At 37.4% G+C, this 18,108-nt stretch overlaps 1 pseudogene; it reads left to right on the top strand.

Annotated features, from left to right (window-relative positions):
* The window catches only part of LOC118829667, a 110,288-nt pseudogene that overhangs the window by 17,716 nt on the left and 74,464 nt on the right, over window positions 1-18,108 (top strand).

The following is an 18,108-nucleotide window of genomic DNA, read 5'->3' as shown; positions in this document are numbered from 1 at the left end:
TTCACTGCAATGTATCACTAATGATTATTGATTTGAAATTCACCAAAACCCTCAAATCATTTTCCCCATCACTAATAATGTAAGGATATTCTTTCCACCTTATATTTATGTAGTTGATTCATTTTGTTTTTGTTTTAATAGAAATGTAGGATTTTACGAAGCAAGTATAGCTAAGATGATGGATGACAAAGATCCAAACATCACTTGACAAGCTAGAACATTGGGCTCCAGTGGATAAGATAAAATTTAATTGAGATAAATGTGAAAGTCTTAAAATTTAGGTTCAAAAACCACAGGTATAATGTGAGAAAAGATTAGCTAAATTCACATTAAAAAGACTCAGGTACTTCATGCATTGCAATCTCAATATGAGTGAATGATAAGATTCAGCAGTTAAAAAAAAATTCAGTTTTAGGTAGCTGTTAAAAGAGCCACAATATCCATGACTAGGGAAATGATAGTCCCAATTTACTCCACTCTGACTGGACAGGACTCTGGGTTTAATTCTGTTCAGGACAATGACAAAATGAAGAGTGTACAAATAAAATCTTCGAATTAATTTCATATAGGGAATGATCAAAGGAATGGGGATATGTAGCCTAGTGAAGAGATGACTCACAGTGGACAGATTAGATTGTCTCCCATTAGACTATAAGCAGCTTGAGAGTAAGGATGATCTTTTACCTCTTTTTCTATGCTCAGCCCTTAACACGGTGCCTGGCATATAGTAAGCACTTAATAACTGTTCATTGATTGATTGATTGAAGTATCTGCAGGGAAGAGGTGATGGCTTTACCCTGTATGACCCAATAGAGTAGAAATAGAAATAATGGATAAAAGTTGCAAAGAGGTGAATTAAAGATTGCGTAGTTAAATAACAACAATTAGAAATATATGAACATAGAATAGGCTGCCTTCAAAGATAGTAGATTTAAATTTGGGATGAATATTGTATCACACGATTTTTAGTGGTAAGGTGGCAGTTCCCATTTCTGGTGCAAATCAGAAATATAAGGAAATTGTTTCTGAGAAAAACTATGTTTTGGTATATGTGTGTATGTGTATACTATACTATACTGTACTATACTATGCTATACTATACTATACTGTACCCTACCGTACCATAGCATAGCATACCATACCATGCCATATCATACCATGCCATACCATGCTGTGCCATGCCATACTGTACCATGCCATGCCATACCATACCATGCTATACCATACCGTACTGTACCATATCATACCGTACCATACCATACCATGCCACAGTATACTATACTATACTACACTATATTATACTATACCATACCCCACCGTACCATACTATACCATACCATACTATACCATACTGTACTGTACTATACTATACTACACTAGATGATCTATATAGCACTGAGAAAATGGGATTAGTGCTTTCAATAAAGAGAATCTTAATTATATTTTTCAGCAGTGAAGGCATCAGTGGAGTAAGTGGTCAACCTCCTAAGGTAGCCACTACATTAATTTGGTAATTGCTTACAAAGTCACCTTATAGGACAATATTCATTTGAGAATGAGTTCTAACCTGCTATTTTTTCCCTTAAAAAATCAATCTTGTTATCTTATAGGACAGTGATACATCTAATAGAATTTAAATTCCTTGGGGGAGGGGCCTATTTCACCTTTGGATTTCTGTCCCCGGAACCTAGCTTGGGGTCTGACACATAGTGTCTGACAATAAATGATTGTTGATTATCTGGATGGATAGACTCTCTGAAGGAGACTGTAGTTGGTATAGAATGGAGTGCTAAGGACTGAACTTTAGGGTAAATTCGTAGTTCAAAGACAGGGAAACAGACAAGCCACTGAGATAGAAAGTGTAGATGTAAGAGTAATATGTGAAAGTTAGCAATACCTATATGAATTAGCTAACATCCCTTAATCTTTCATCAGAATGACGATAGTCGGCTACTGCTAAACAACTAACTCATTTCCAACTCAGATTTCATAGAAAGCTTTGTGCAAAGGGGAATTTGATATTAGAATATACTTTGGTATCTCAAATGATTGAGTGTTCATCGGAAGAATTAGTTATCTAAAATAAAGGGCTATCAGTCTGGTGGTCACTTTGGACAATGCTGGTTTTGTGGAAAGTCATTAGTTACTTTTTTTTTTTAGAATTTTATGTAATTAGATTTAACTTTCATTTCTGTAGAATTCAAGACCTACTGAATTTAATATATGCCTCCTTGACCATGACCCACGGAAAGAAGTGACTTTCTTTTCTCTCTCCAATGACTTTTTTCAATTCAACTGAACTTAATTAGCTTAGAGGCAGTCAACAAGCATTTATTAAATACCTGCTATGTGCTGGGCACTGTGCTAAGCATTGGTGACACAAAGGAAAAAAATGGTCTTTGATCTCAAGAGCTCATGGACAAAGATAGAACCAGTCATCTCTGCAGGTAAAGAATTACCCCTCCCTAGAAATCTTTAAGCAAAGGGTTTGATGACTGATTACTTGCCAAGTAGGTTGTAGAGGAGATTCCGGTTGAACTAAATGGTTTCTGAGATCCTATTATAATATGAATAACAATAACCACAGCTAACATTAGTATTATACAGATATTTTTGACCTCTTTCTCCATCAATCTTCCCTCCCTTCTATCAGCCCCCCTGCCTTTTCTTTCCCTTTTCCCTTACTACTTCTTCCCTTCCTTCTATCCCTCCCATTTCTTTCCCCTTTCCTCTCCAATTGCCTATAGGGCAAGTTAGATTTCTATACCAAACTGAGTATGTTATTCCCTCCTTGAACCAAATCCTGTGAGAGTAAAGTTCAAACAATGCTCATCACCCTCCTTTCTTTCTCTGTCCTCTAAAATGTGTTTGTGCCTCTTCACATGATGTAATTTACCCTTTTCTGCCTCCTCCTTTTCTATTCTTCCATTGCAATCTTTTTTACCAGCATTCAATCATATTTTTATCAACGCATCTAAATCAACTTAAATCCACCCTCTCTATCTATATATTTCACTTCTATATGATGCAGTAAAGATACAGTTCTCAAGAGCTGTAAGTATCATCTTCCCATGCAGGGATTGAATAACATGTTTTGCTTTGTTTCGTTTTCTCCCTCTCCTGTTTACCTTTTTATGCTTTCTTGAGACTTGTGTTTGAAGATTAAATTTTCTGTTGAGCTCTGGTCTTTTCATCAGGAAAATCTGGAAGACCCCTATTTCATTGAATATCCATCTCCTCCCCTGAAAGACTATGCTCAGTTTTGCTGGGTAGTTGATCCTTGGTTTTAATCCAAGCTCCTTTGCCTTACAGAATATCATATTTCAAGCCCTCCACTCTTTTAATGTAGAAGCTATAAGGTCCTGTCTAATCCTGAATGTGGTTTCATGATATTTGAATTGTTTCTTTCTAGCTGCTTACAGTATTTTCTCCTTAATCTGATAATTCTGGAATTTGGTTACAATATTCCTTGGTGTTTTCAATTTGGGAACTCTTTCAGGAAGTGATTGGTGAATTCTTTTGATGGCTATTTTACCCTCTGATTCTAGTACCTCAGGGCAGTTTTCCTTAATGATTTCTTGAAAAATGCTGCCCAGGCTCTTTCTTTTATCATGGTTCTCAGGTAGACCAATGATTCTTAAGTTGTCTCTCCTGGATGTATTTTCCAGGTTGGTTGTTTTTCCAATATGGAATTCTACATTTTCTTCTATTTTTTCATTCTTTTGATTTCGTTTGATTGATATTTGATGCCTCATAGAGTCATTAGCTTCCAGTTACCCAGTTCTAATGTCTAACAAATTATTTTCTTCAGTTAGCTTTTGTACTTCCTTTTTTATTTGGCCAATTGTACTTTTTGAGGAGTTGTTTTCTTTAGTGTACTTTTTTCTCATTTTGTCAATTGCATTTTTAAATTTTTCTTCCACCTCTTTTATTTGACTTTTAAAAATCCTTCTTGAGCTCTTCCAAGAGGCCTTTTGAGCTTGAGACCAGTTCATATTCCCCTCTGAAGTTTCAGATGTGGATATTTTGACCATGTTGTCCTCTTCTGAGTTTGTGTTTTGATCTTCCCTGTCACCAAGATATTTCTCTATGGTCATTATTTTTTTTATTCTTCTTGCTCATGTTGTTTGCCCTTTGTTCTGGCTTTTAAATTTGATCTCTGCTTCTGGGGCCCAGGGTGCATTGTCTCAGACCTTTTATACTGGGGGTTACGGGCCTGGTTACTGGATTTCTGTGCTGGGGCCTCAGGTGCTTGCAGTTGGATGTTGTAGTGGTCTGGTATTTAACCTGGTGCTGAGCTGGAGGTAGTGTGTGCCTGATGTTGGCACTTGCCTGCTCCTCCACCCTGGGGCTCAGGATCTCCTGCTGGTCCACTGAGGTGAGGCTTGCTGAGGATGCCTCCCATCCTGAACTGGTCCACTTCAACCACAGCAAGAGGGAGCTTTCCCATTAATCCCCTAGCCTCCAGAACCAGAGCTAAAAGACTGCTGTTGTTCTGCTGGCTCCACTATTTCCTGGAGCAATATTTTCTGGGTATTTCAAGGTCAACAAGGGAAGGTGAAAGCAACTCACTGTATACCCTGCCATCTCGTCTCCCAAAAGTTTAAATAGGTGAGTTTTAAAGGTGGGCTGATAGCCTCAGGACTAGCTACTGCTACTGCAGGCTCTGTGACGGACTGCGCTTCTTTCTCATCCAGTTCCTGCAAACCTCCCTTCTGCACGGAGAGGTCTGGGAATTGCCACTGCTGCCAGCGATTCAGTCTGCTAGGGTCTGCTCTGACCTCGCTGTGGTCGAGTCTGCACAGTTAAATTGTGCTCCTCTCCCAGTCGGGAGCAGCAGACCCCTCCTGTCCACCCTCCAGGTTGTCCTGGACTGGAAATATGCCACATGTTGTCTCCCTGTGAATTCTGCCACTCTAGAATTTGATCAGATTCACCCTTTAGAGGAATCCAAAGGTATTTGTGGGAGAGCTCAGGTGAGTCTCTGCTTTCACTCTGCCATCTTGGCTCCACCCCCTCAAATGACTTTTTTAAAGGTATCTCTTCTACTCCTTGCTGTTTGTGGATAGCAAGAATAAGAGTTCACCCTCCTCATGACTTCTTTCTTTTGACTGCCTTGAAAATGTTGGATGGTCTTAAAAGTCATCCTATCTATATTCAGGTTTCAATAATAGCTGTGGTCTGACCAGGGCAGAGTACTCCAACACTCTAGCTCTTGTAAACACTATGTTTCTCCCTTAATATAAACTTTAAACCTTGTTAGATTTTTTTTCCATGTTACACCATTGACTCATATTGAGCATTCCACTTAAGTCTCCACATCTTTTCCACATCCATCTGTTGTCTAACTATACCTCTTCCATAGTGAACTTGTGTTTTTGGTATTTTTTAATACAAATATAAGATTAAATATTTGTCCCCATTAAGTTAAGTTAGATCTTGTTACTTTTGGTCCATTCTAGCTGTTTAAGACATTTCTGGATGCTGACTCCACTATAAAATGAACTGACTACATTAGTCAGCTTTGTTATTTGCAAATTTTCTAAGTATGTCATCTATACCTTCATCAAGGTCATTGAACAGCACAGGGTCAAGGATAGATCCCAGTGGATTTTCAGTAGAGATCCTCCATTTGAGTGAGTACCAATCATTAACCACTAGGCCTTGAGTTCAGTTATCCAACCAGTTCACAGTTCACACAACTATAACCTATCATTTAGCTCATATCTCTTCAACTTGTGAGATTTTCTAAGGGACTTTCTGAAATCTACTATGTCCATAACATTTTCCTGATCTATCAGGCTAGTAATCCTCTCAAAAAAATTTCCATCAGACATGCACATTCATTTTTTCTTTAAGTTCTACTGAAGCCTGTTGTTTTGTTTTGCCTCATCACCATCATTTTTCAACGTGTTCCTCCATCAAGCCCTCTGCCGTAACAAAAAAAGAAAGAAAAAACACTTAAGCAACACCAAACAATGAAATGATAGCACTGAACAGTGAATGCAACAGAAATGTAGGAAATGTGTTTTACCATCTCTTTTCTGGGGCCAAGATAACCCACTGGAAATGATCTGAGTTTACCTGTCCATTAGGATTGTTTTCATATACATGTTTGTGGCATGATACATTAAAAAAAATGTTGGAGGTCAGTGACCGTAACTTTCCTTTCTACATGCTTGCAAGTTATCCCTTTAACAATGTATTCTAGACCACTTAACAATAGAATTTCCTCGGAAATTAAAATCAAGCTCACAAACACATATTTTCAAAACTCTAGTCTTTTCCCTCTTGTTGTAAACTTGGATATTTGACTATTTCCAATCCAGGGAAACTTCTCTTGTTTTCTGTGATTTCTAAAGATCACTGTCAACAATTCAGAATCAAATACTATTTCTTTCATAATCCTGGGATACGTCTTGTCAGAGCCTGGTGATCTTAAGTCATTAAGAACAGCTAGATGTTCTTTTGCCATTTGGATTCTGACTTTCTGGTAACTATTTTTGTTTTTTGCTCTCTAGTCAAACGATAATATTCCTTAGCAAGGAAGATAGAAGGAAAGTAAGAATAGAGTACTTAAACCTTCTGTGTGATCATCCATTATCATCATCCCATCTTATATAGGATTTGGGCTAAGCTTTATGTGGCCTTCTTCTTGACCCCAACATAGCTTTAAAAGCTTTTTGCTGTCATTTGCATTTATTTCCAGCTTTAGTTCATATTAATCTTCAGCACTTCTGACATTATTCTTATTCTTACAAGACTGAAACACACTTTTGTAGTCATCCTGCTGACTGCCCTTGCTTCCCTGTATTTTTGAAATCTAAGTTGTTTATTGAGCTCCTTATCCATTCATATTGCTCTCCTTAGACATTTTTTTTCCTTTTCTTCCCAATTACAGTTGCTCAGTTTTGTGTCATTAAGATCTAATAGCATCCTACCAGTCCCTTCTTTGAATTCTTTTCAATCTAGTCTCCCCAAATCCAGGGAACAGGATTGACTCTGATTTCCTTTCCTCATTTCTATCACACATTCGAAGATAGAATGGTCAATATATTTCCTAAAGTATGTCATTTCTCCTTTAGAAATTAGATTTTTCCCCACTTTTTTGGTCATAATCATATCCAGAATATCAGTTTCCCCCATTGCTTTCACCCCACTTTGAATTATTAAATTTCCATTAAAACAAGTCAGGATGTACCATTTGCTCTACTTCTACCAAGGGGCAGATATGCAAATTGTTGAAATCTCTCACCACTACTCCACAATGCCTGTGTCAGATTTTATTTATTCCATTCTATTCTGGTATGCCACTACATACTTATATTTTTGTCCTGATTTCCATCCCACCAAATGTGTTACAATTATACAACTGAATTTGCCTCCTTGCATTAGAATGTTACCCTGATTATTATCAATGCTTTATACATTTCTGCATAGATACCCTTTAATTCAACAAACATTTATTAAACAACTACTTTGTACCAGATACTGGATCCTAGGACAAAAACAATCTCTACCCACAAAGATCTTACATTCTATTAAGGGGAGACCATGGTTTTCATTATTCATTGTCTCCTTGTGGATTAGCAGTTAGGAGGCTTAGTGGATAGAACACTATGCCTGAGTTCAAATTTGGCCTCAGACACTGACTAGCTATGTGACCGTAGGCAAGCTACTGAACCTCAGTCTGCCTCAGTTACCTCAACAGCAAAATGAGGGTAATAATAGAATCCACCTCCAGGGTTGTTGCAAGGATTGAGATGATATTTGTAAAGTGCTTAGCCTAATGCCTGGCACATAGCATTGTGCTTAATAAATGGTTATTATTCCCTTACTCTTTCCCTTCCTCCCTCCTTCTCTTCCTTTCTTCTTTTCTTTTGTTTTCCTTCCATTTTTCTCACTCCCTCTCTTCCTTTCTTCTTTCCTTTTATTTTCCTTCTTTTCTCCTTCCTCCCTCTCTCCCTTCCTTCCTTTCTTCTTTCCTTCCTTCTTTCCTTCCTTCCTTCCTTCCTTCCTTCCTTCCTTCCTTCCTTCCTTCCTTTCTTCTCTGAACTGCTGGTTATCTATACTTCTTTCTAAATCATACCTACTCTTTGATATCTCACGCTGTAGATTAAAGATGTCTTGGTAAGATTCATAAGACTCCAAGCAATGTTCATCCTTGACCAAGAGGCTACAATTGAATCCATAGTTTAGAAATACAAATCCCAGTCTTAGATATGATCTTCACCAGCTGTTCACCTCACCAGAAACTTATGTCTTCCTCTTCTGAATTCCCTATCTTCCACTGGAAGAAGTAAAAATAACATGACTTCATCTTCATTTTCCTGCCCAGAGCAAGATCATCTAGTCTGGAAGTTAGTAAACTCTGGCCTAGGACAAATCTAGACCATAGCTGATTTTGTGTTGCCCAGTGCTAAGAATATGTTTTTTATATTCTAAAATGAAGGCATTTTAGAATACAAAAAATTCTTAGCTCAAGAGTCACATAAAATACTGTAGTTTGCTGACACCTGATGTAGTCTAACCACAGAGATTTACAGATAAGCAAATGAAGGCTCAGAATAGTAAAATGATTTCTTTATGGTGGCAAAGTTAATAAGTGACCAGATTTCTAATCCCTGCATTCTGACTCCAAATATTGGTGATATCATTTGTCCTCTTACGAATTACTTGAAAAGAATAGGCATTTTCAGGTTTAATAAGTTTCTTAAAGCTCTCTTGATTATCCGAGATGCCCAGGATGACCTGATCTCATGTAATGTCAATGAATGACTACTCAAGTATCCCTCAGGAAGGAGTCACTAGTCACAGTTTCTCATCTTGGTGCTTCTAGATTGGCATCATCATATCTTGGAGCATACTCTTCTCATTGGAAAAGATGAAGTCAAAAAGATCAAGCATCAGGGGCAGACATTTCATGTGGGAACTTCATGGACAGTGGGGTATTGAAGAAATACTGATAAGCAATTAGAAACTTCTGTGTAGCTAAAAGCCAAGTTTCACATAATTGTGCTTTTTAATCTTTTTTTTTTAATTTAAAGGAAGCTTAAAGATTATCTAGTACAAACTCTCCATTTTGTGAGTGAAGAAATTTTTCTTTTGAGATCATAGGTTTATAACTAGAAATGACCTTAAATGTCAACTAGTCCAACTCTACCATTTTACAAATAAGGAAACTGAGTCCCAGAAATGTTAAATGACTTGCCTAAAATCACACAGGTAATAGTTGTGATTTGAACCCAAGTACTCTAACTCAAATTTTATTGGGCTTTCCACACTGCCTCTTTTTGATACCCAGGCTAATTTTTTCCCATTATTTCTTGATTTTCCTCCTTGAAATTGATTCTTAGAATGACAGAAAGTATAAGATAGCAAGTCAGACTAATCACAGTCAATCCATCAACTCAAGTAATCTACATTTACTAAGTGCCTGCTGTGTGCAGAGATTTGTGACAGCCAAGTAAATATTTACTATATTGCCAGTACTTTGATAGACTCTGTAATAACTCTACAGGAAACCAGGTAGGGGGTGTTGGGTAGAAATCTCATCTGCACTAAAGAAGGGAAATCTAAATAATTGAATTCCTTGCAATAAAGAGAGAACACCTTGGCATAGTAGATAGGACATTGGACCTGCAGTCAGTCAAACAAAATTCAAATTCCATCTCAAACACTTTCTAGGCTATATGACCCTGGTCAAGTTACTTTAATTTACTCTGTCTCAGTTTCTCCATCTGTAAAATAAGGGAATTAGAGTCAACAGCCTCTAGTTATATGACCATGTGAATTTATACAGGATGAATTTAACATATATGTAGGGAAATAACATGTCTTTGACCCTTGGAAGTCTGAATGAGCTCTCTCTGAGAGAGCTGAGAAATTTAGAGGCTGATTGGTGAGATTTTAAAAGGTTTTGTGAAAGAGTCCCATTTCCAGTAGGAAGTATGTATACTTGGAGGGGAGAAAGAAGAGATTCCAGGCTTCTGAACAGTAAGAATATGTTAAGGAAAGGACCAGTCCGAAGGGCTCAGAAGAAGATGGTGTCATGAAATACTCCTCTCCTTTCCTGCCCAAGTCCACTCAGATCCTTTCTCAAGGGTCCAAGAGTAGCAGATGTTATGTAGAATCCTCTCCATACCCCAAGCTTTCCCCTTTCCCCTTTCCTCTTCCTGAATGGATGATATCCTCTCATTCTTGCTTCTCTGGAAGGATTGCCAGAGTTCCTTCCCTTCTCAAACCCTTAGGTCAACTCCCCCACCTATTTGCATCCTCTTCTGAAGAGACATTGGTTACTCATACCACATGCATGAGCAAGGAAACATCAACTACAAATACATGTGACAGAGGGAATTGCGATAAAGGGGTCCCAGAAAGCATCTTTACGTTTCTGCAGGAGACTGAGTTCTGAGATGTAGAGTTCAGTAAGCTCTTACACAAAGAACTTAGAGACTGAGTTTCAAGTTCTTCAAAGGAAAGAGAATATGATAGTTTAAAGATTAAGAAGAAAATCCATTAGGAGATAAATAGAATGAAAGAATCTATATTTAAAGGATGGACTTAGCTCAAATCAAAATGGCACCAGGATATTGGTGTTAAATCATTTAAGAAATAGTGAAAGATATATCAAATGGAAAATTAGACAAAGGTGACAACTGTGACTTTTTAATATCTAAGTAATATATCCATTTGGAGTTTATCTTTGTATGTGATGGTATATAATTTCTACCAAACTGATATCTAATCACTTTTGTTTAATAGACAATCCTTAGCCCAGTAGTTGAGGTCTTTGGGTTTATTGAGCTATTAGGTTCATTTGCTTCTTTACCAGGATTTGTTACTTAGAATTACAAAAGCCGCAATTAAGTGATTGGAGAGACAATACAGACAGTTAATTTACCTAATTATTCTGACAACTGGAATGTTAGAAGTCATAAGAAGTTGTAGAAAAGCAAAGCAGAAGTGTGTAAATACTTCTTTACTATAGTTAGAAAATATTAGGCATTTTATTTTCATTTTTTTAGAATAGAATGGCTGAATTGGAATGCTTATCAGCATGTGAAAATACTGATTGAACTGGAATATCAGGGACCCGAGGGAAGGAAAATAGCAACTTCAAGGGTAAAGTTACTCAATGGACTTCATAGTGGATGGGTTTGGCCGTATGTAGCACAACGTTTTCAAGGTGATACAAGCATTAATATCACATGATTATTTACATTTTACATCATCTTTGTGGGTGAAACTTCCATACTTAGGTCATGCAAAGTTGATAATAAAGTTATTTGAAAGACTATTTGTCTAGGAAAAGACTAAGTTAGAAATGTTAAAATTGGGAAGCTGAAAAATGTAGGAGGACTTCAATTAGCCACACACAGATTGGCCAGATACTTCATCAGAATGTAGAAATGAGGGTTTTAGATAAGACGAATGACTCCTTTCTAGAATAATTAGTTTAAAACCTCACCAGACTTGATTCTCAGTAGTGGACATGAAAGACTAGAGGTGCCAGGGCAATAGAGACAGCAAAGCACTTAAAGACAAGGGGATGAAAGAGAAGATGGGCAATATTGTGTGTTTCACATGGGAGATTCTTCTGGGATGCAAGGGCTAAGGAAAACATCAGAATTAAACAGCACCTTATTGTACTGTCACTTCACCAATGATATTGTGAGAAGTGTTGAGTTGCTCATTCGTTGGTATTATTTTCTAGAGACTGATATAAATCTCTTTGCTTTTCTTTACTTGTAGTAAATGTGTCTCTATTTTTTAAGTCTTATTACTTGCATGCTCTTATACTCTATTGGGGTAGGTGTCAGATATTGAGTTCTTAGGTTATGTAGATGTGGGTGCTTTAGCCAGAGGAAGAAAAGTACCAAAAACATTTCTGGATCTTTCATGTAGGGAGAAAATATCTGACTCCATCATTACTAAAGACAGAGACAGGAAGTGCTAAAGTATAGTTCAAACTGGTGGGTGCATGCAGCAGGAAGATTTTATAAGACTTAGGGAGTGGGCAGCCATGGGACAATGTGGGGCAAGCCTCAAGGAAAGAAAAATACCACAAATATCCATAAAGATATTATGGATCACAAAGCATAAAATAGATATAAGAATCATTGTGGACTATTTCCTGAAGATATTGGTTCCATATGCTGGTATTTTAGCCAGAAAGACCAACAAAATACTGGGCATTGTTAGGGAGGCTATTAGAAACATGATAATTAGCATTGTCCTACTCTTAGAGAAAAGAGACAGGGGTATACAGATCTGGAATTAGTTATGTACAATTCTGGTCACTCAATCAATATTGGCATTGAAGAAGGCTCAAAGTTGTACAGCTAAAATGACTGAAGTAATACATAGGAAGATGAAAAAATGGACTCCTCAAAAATAGCTTTAGATTAATTTGTCTATTAAAGGAGATGAGAGCATTAGAGGGCACCTTTAAGATGTGACCATACTGTTCCAAAAAATACCTCCTTTGTACCATAACAATGGCATTTCTTGAAGTCTATGCTAAATAAATATGATAAAATGATCTCACAGCTTTGTTTCGATTTTTAATTATCTGTATTTCCCTCACCTCAGACAAGTGATTTGAATAACATTTTAAGACTTCTCTTTCAGATGGTTCTGGTCCTAGAACTCTAAATTTTTATACCTTTCCCACTCTACCCCTCAGCAACTTACCCACCAATTTTATGTGTGAACTTACCCCATTAGAATGTAGGCTTCTTGAGGGTAGGTTTTCTTTTAAAATTTTATTTGTCTCTCCAGCATTTAGAACAGTGCCTAGTACATCATAATTGCTTAGTACTCTATCTATCTGTCTATCTATCTATCTACCTATCTATGAACATTATTAAACATTTACTATATGTCAGACACTGTGCTAAGCACTGGGGCTACAATAAAAGGCAAAAAAATCCCTGCGCTTAAGGAGCTTACAATCTAATGGAAGACACAACATGCAAATGAATATACACAAAGTAAACTATATGGAGGAAATAATTAAAGGAGGGAAAGCATTGCAATTAAAAAGGGTTGGAGAAAGTGGGATTTTAATTGGCATTTAAAGGAAACTAAAAAGGTCAGTAGTTGGAGTTGAGGAGGGAGAGCGTTCAGGGAAAGGCTGGAGAATATACCCAGAACTAAGAGATGAAGTGTCTTATTTCTAGAACAGGCAAGATGCCAGTGTTACTGATTAGAAGAGTATGTGTTAAGGATTAAGGTATAAGAAGAATGAAAAGGTATGAGGGGACTAGGTTATGAAGGACTTAGAAGGCCAAACAGCATTTTGTATTTGTTCCTGGAGGTAATTAGAAGTTGATGGAGTAGGTGGGGGGAGGGGTGGCATGATTATACCTTCATTTTAGGAATTTCATTTTGGTGACTGAATAGAGGGTGGATTGGAATGAGGAAAGACTTGAGGCAGGCAGGTAGACCCACCAGCAGGCTATTATAATAATTCGGATATGAGAGGATGAAGGTTTGTACCAGAGTGGTTTCAGTGTCAGAGGAGAGAACAGGCCATGTTGGAGAGATGGTGCAAAGGTGAAATCGACCAGTCTTGGCAACAGCTTAGATAAGGAAGGTGAGAGATAGTGAGGATTCCAGGATGATTCCTAGGTTATGACCCTGGGGTATTAGGAAGATAGTGTTGCCCTCCATAGTAACAGGGAAGGTAGGAGTGGTTTAGGGGGAAATATAATGAGCTCAGTTTTGGATATATTGAGTTTAAGATATCTACTGGATATCCAGTTTGAGATGTCTGAAAGGGAGCTGGAGATGAAATATTTGAGGTAAACAGAGAGTTTGGGGTGGGAAAGGTAGATTTGAAAGTCATCAGCATAGAAATGGTAATTAAATCCATGGAAACTGATGAGATCACTGAGTGAAATAATAGAGAAAGGAAGGAGTACGGGACCCAGGACAGAACCTTGAGTGACATGTATGGTTAGAGGGTATGATGTGGAGGAGGATGCAGGAAAGGAAGCAGAGAAGGAGTGGTCAGATAAGTAGAAGAAAAATGAGGAGAGAGGGGGTATCCTGAAAACCTAAAGGGAAGTGAGTAACAAGCCAGACAGATTTATCAAGAGTGTCAAAGGTTGCACAGAGATTAAGGAGAACAAAGGAAAGGCTGTTGGATTTGGCAGCTAAGAGATCATTAGTAGTTTTGCAGAGATTGGTTTCAGTGGAATCATAAAGTCAGACATCAAATTATAAGGGTTTAAGAAGAGAGTGAGAGGAGAGAAAGTGCAGGGACTTACTGTAGATGACCTTTTCTAGGACTTTGGCTATGAAGGGCAGAGGAGATAAAGGATGATAGTGGGGATGGAAGAGCCAAGTGAGTCAAGTTTTGTTTTGTTTTGTTGTGTTTTCAATAAAGATTGGGGAGAAATAGGCATATTTGTAGGAGGTAGAAAATGGGACTATAGACATGGAGAGACTGAAAATAAGTGAAAGAATGAGGATGACAGAGGAGGGAATCTACTGGAGGAGATGAGATAGAATGAGATCACCTGAAGAAGTAGAGGGGTTAGTCTTGATAAGGAGTAAAGCCACTTTCTCATGTGAGAAAGGGATGAAGGAGGAGAAAGTGACAGAAGGTCTCTGAGTGATAGGAGATGAGGAAAAGGGGAAAAGAAGGAGCTCACAGAAAACAGATCCTTTTTTTGGCAAAATCTGATGAAAGGTTCTCAGCTGAGACAGTGTGGGAGGAGGAACCATAGAAGATTTGAGGAGGAATGAAAAGGTTTGGAAGAGCCACCATGGAAAGCAGGATAAGGAGGTATGGTAGGATTGCCTAGCAACAGTGAAAGCCCAGCTGAGGTTATATAACATGAATTTTTAGTGTACCCAGTCACAAAGTTACATGATTTTTTTCCACCTTCTTTCAGCAGAACATTTGGTAGAAGTTACCCAAGGCTGAAACTTGTCCGTTTTAGAAGAATTTGCAATATGATATGAGATCCAAGAGAGGAGTAAAGTGTAGAGCTGAATTGATTCACCAAGAAGTCAACATGGGGAGAAGAAAGAATGGCTAGTGTGATGGAGATGGCCTGGTAAAGAATTGAGAGGTCAAGGAATTTAGAGATCATGATGTGGATGAAGAGTAGGCTTATATAAGGAGAGTAATATCTATCTATCTATTAATTTAAGAATAGATATATGTAATAATAATAATTTACACGCACACAGTGCTTAACAGCTTTTCAAAAGCACCTGCTCATACAAGGTATCAGTGATCCTTACAATTATCCGATGGGAAACACTGGCACAGGACCACTCAGCATGGAGTGCCCACATCAAAGAAAGTGCTGTGCTCTGTGAGCAAAGCAGAATTGAAGTAGCTCAAAAGAAAAGGGAGATGTGCAAATCTAAAGAATCCACCACAAAAGTTCACATGGGCTATTTATGCCCAACCTGTGGTAGAACATTCTGAACTTGTATTGCCCTGATCAGCCACAGTCAGACACACTGTTACTTAACTCTAGGATAGTGATGTCGTTTTGGTCCTCTTCAAGAATGAAGGACAACAATCAACTAACAATTATCCTAAGAAATAGCCAGGGTGGGTATGAATATCCCCAATTTTACAAATAAGGAAACTGAGGCCCAGAATAGTCAGATTTCTTCTCGAAGATAAATGGTAGAATCAGGACTAATTAAAATTTGGGGATTTGAATTGTGTCTTACTTAAATTAAAAGGGTTTCATTTTTTTAAATGTAGTTTAGTAAAGGTAAAGCAGCCTCTCCTAGTCATCTTGAAAGTGTCTACAATTCATCAGTGGGAGTAGAAGTAAAATCAGCACAATTGGATAGAGGAGCTTCCTGCATTAAGTGAGACAGGTATAATTAAATAAGCTTTAAGTTCTTTTCCAGTGTTAAGATCCTATGAAGTCTATCCTTATAACCAGAAAAAGAAAATCAAAGCATATATGCCCAAGTGATAGTAGGTTAGAGACCCCTCTCTGCATGTGGGCACTGCATTCTTATTAAAAAAATCAACAATGTGGCTGCTGAAGGGTGTTGTTTTTCTTAAATTGGCTGCTGTACCGTCTTTGACTTTTCTCATAACATTTTTAATAACGCCTTATCTGTATTAGCATCTTTGTCAAAGCCTTGCCATGAATTTCCAACACACTACAGAATGCAGCAGTTCCAAGGATGTCATTAATCTATCAAGTAAACAATAAGCAGTATTAAAATTGTCTACATAGATAGTCAAATGACAGACCATAACGGTTACCCAGAAGCCTAGGCGGTGTGTGCCAAGTAAATACTGGCAAAATCTGATTACACTGAATACCATTACAAAGAGGAGTTCTATATAAGAAAATTATTTCCACGCTCCAGCGGATGGCCCTTAGTAACAGTGTTCTGTTGGTTTGATTAGAATGGATTCTCTGCAATGAATAATCCTATAAAACAAATTATTTCTTTGGTCTACATCCATGTAAATGTCACTGCATAATGAAAGTACCTGAATCTGGGCTGTTTATACTCCCAGAAGAAGAAAGGAGGTAAGTTGTTCATGGCTCTATTTTTCCTGCTATTAAGTGGTGATTAGTCTTCCACTTCCCTTGCCCCTTCCAATTTGAAATATCCCAGTGATCTGAAACCACTCACCAAAAACACAACATTCAAGATAATTCAGAAATCGGGGAGAAGAAAGAGATAGAGTTAAGAGTGTGGCATGCACAACACTTCTCACTGTCCTTTTTTTTGTTTACAAAGGATCAGAGTATATTTTTTCATGTGCTATTTCAGTGCAGAGACATAGGTCCTACAGGAAAAGTGATCTCCAGAATTCTACTCGTTTAAGAAAATTTTACTACAACAAAATGACATTATTTTACTATATCTATTGTATGGCTTTAAAACTTATAAAGCATTTTCAAATGTGTAATTCTGTTGGATTTTTCAAATAATCAAGGCCCTTTTATTTCATTCTAAAAGAATCAGAAAACAGGACAGATGTCACTGTAGCAGAGACAGACAAATATTGTCATGGTCTCCAAAATAGGAAAGAATATGAATGCTTCAAACCATGGACTTTTGAGATTCGTGTCTATTTCTGGTATTTAAAAAAATTAGAACTCATTATTAAAGAGTAGACTTATGAGCATTTAGGGAGAGAAAGGGTGGTCACTAGGTCCACAAGGCTAAAGAAGGAGTCATTCCAGACTAATTTGCTTTCCTTTGTGGAAAGAATTATAAGATACTGAATATATCTGGATTTCAAAAAGTCCTTTCGTAATAACCTTGTAGACATACTATGGAGAGGTGAAGGTAGATTTGGAACCACTGGAACAACCAAACAAGAATAAATTATTGGATCATTTTTTTATCTGAAAGATGGTCTCTAGTGGAGTGTCCAAGTGTCCTGGGTCATGCCTTACTAAACACATATCTAGCAAGTACCTGAAGTGTGTTTTGAATTCAGCTCCAAATCCAGAACTCTATCTACTATATCACTTAGATGCATATATGCGTGTATGTGTATATATGTATGCATACATGTATGCATACATATATACTTTATGTATATATGTGCATATTTATAAATATATGTGTATTTATGCATGTGTATATTTATATATATATATATATATATATATATATATATATATATATGTAGAGTAAAACACTTGGAAGGAGGGAAGAAAGGAAGGAAAGCAGGAAGGAAGGAAAGCAGGAAGGAAGGAAGGAAGGAAGGAACAAAAGAAGTAAAGAAGGAAGGAAGGAAGGAAAGCAGGAAGGAAGGAAGGAAACATTTATTAAGTGCCTACTATGTGTAAGGCACTATGCCAAACACTTTACAAATATCTTTTTTAACCCTTACAACCCTGGGAGGTAAGTGCTATTATTATTCCCATTTTATAATTGAGGAAAATGAGGCAGATAGAGGTCATTTACCCAGGGTCACACAACTAGTTAGTATCAGATGCCAGATTTGAAATTGGTCTTCATGACTTCAGACCCAGAGGTCTAGCCACTGTACCACCTAGCTTTCTTTGCATTCAAGGCCTCCACTGCACATAGAGACAGAAAGAAGAATATTTATGGGAAAATAACCCAATGACTAGGGACTCTATA

This window comes from Trichosurus vulpecula, chromosome 8 (assembly GCF_011100635.1).
Source record: "Trichosurus vulpecula isolate mTriVul1 chromosome 8, mTriVul1.pri, whole genome shotgun sequence".
Lineage (NCBI taxonomy): Eukaryota > Metazoa > Chordata > Mammalia > Diprotodontia > Phalangeridae > Trichosurus > Trichosurus vulpecula.
Note: the sequence above shows the minus strand (reverse complement) of the source record. Positions and strands in the feature narration are given on the sequence as shown.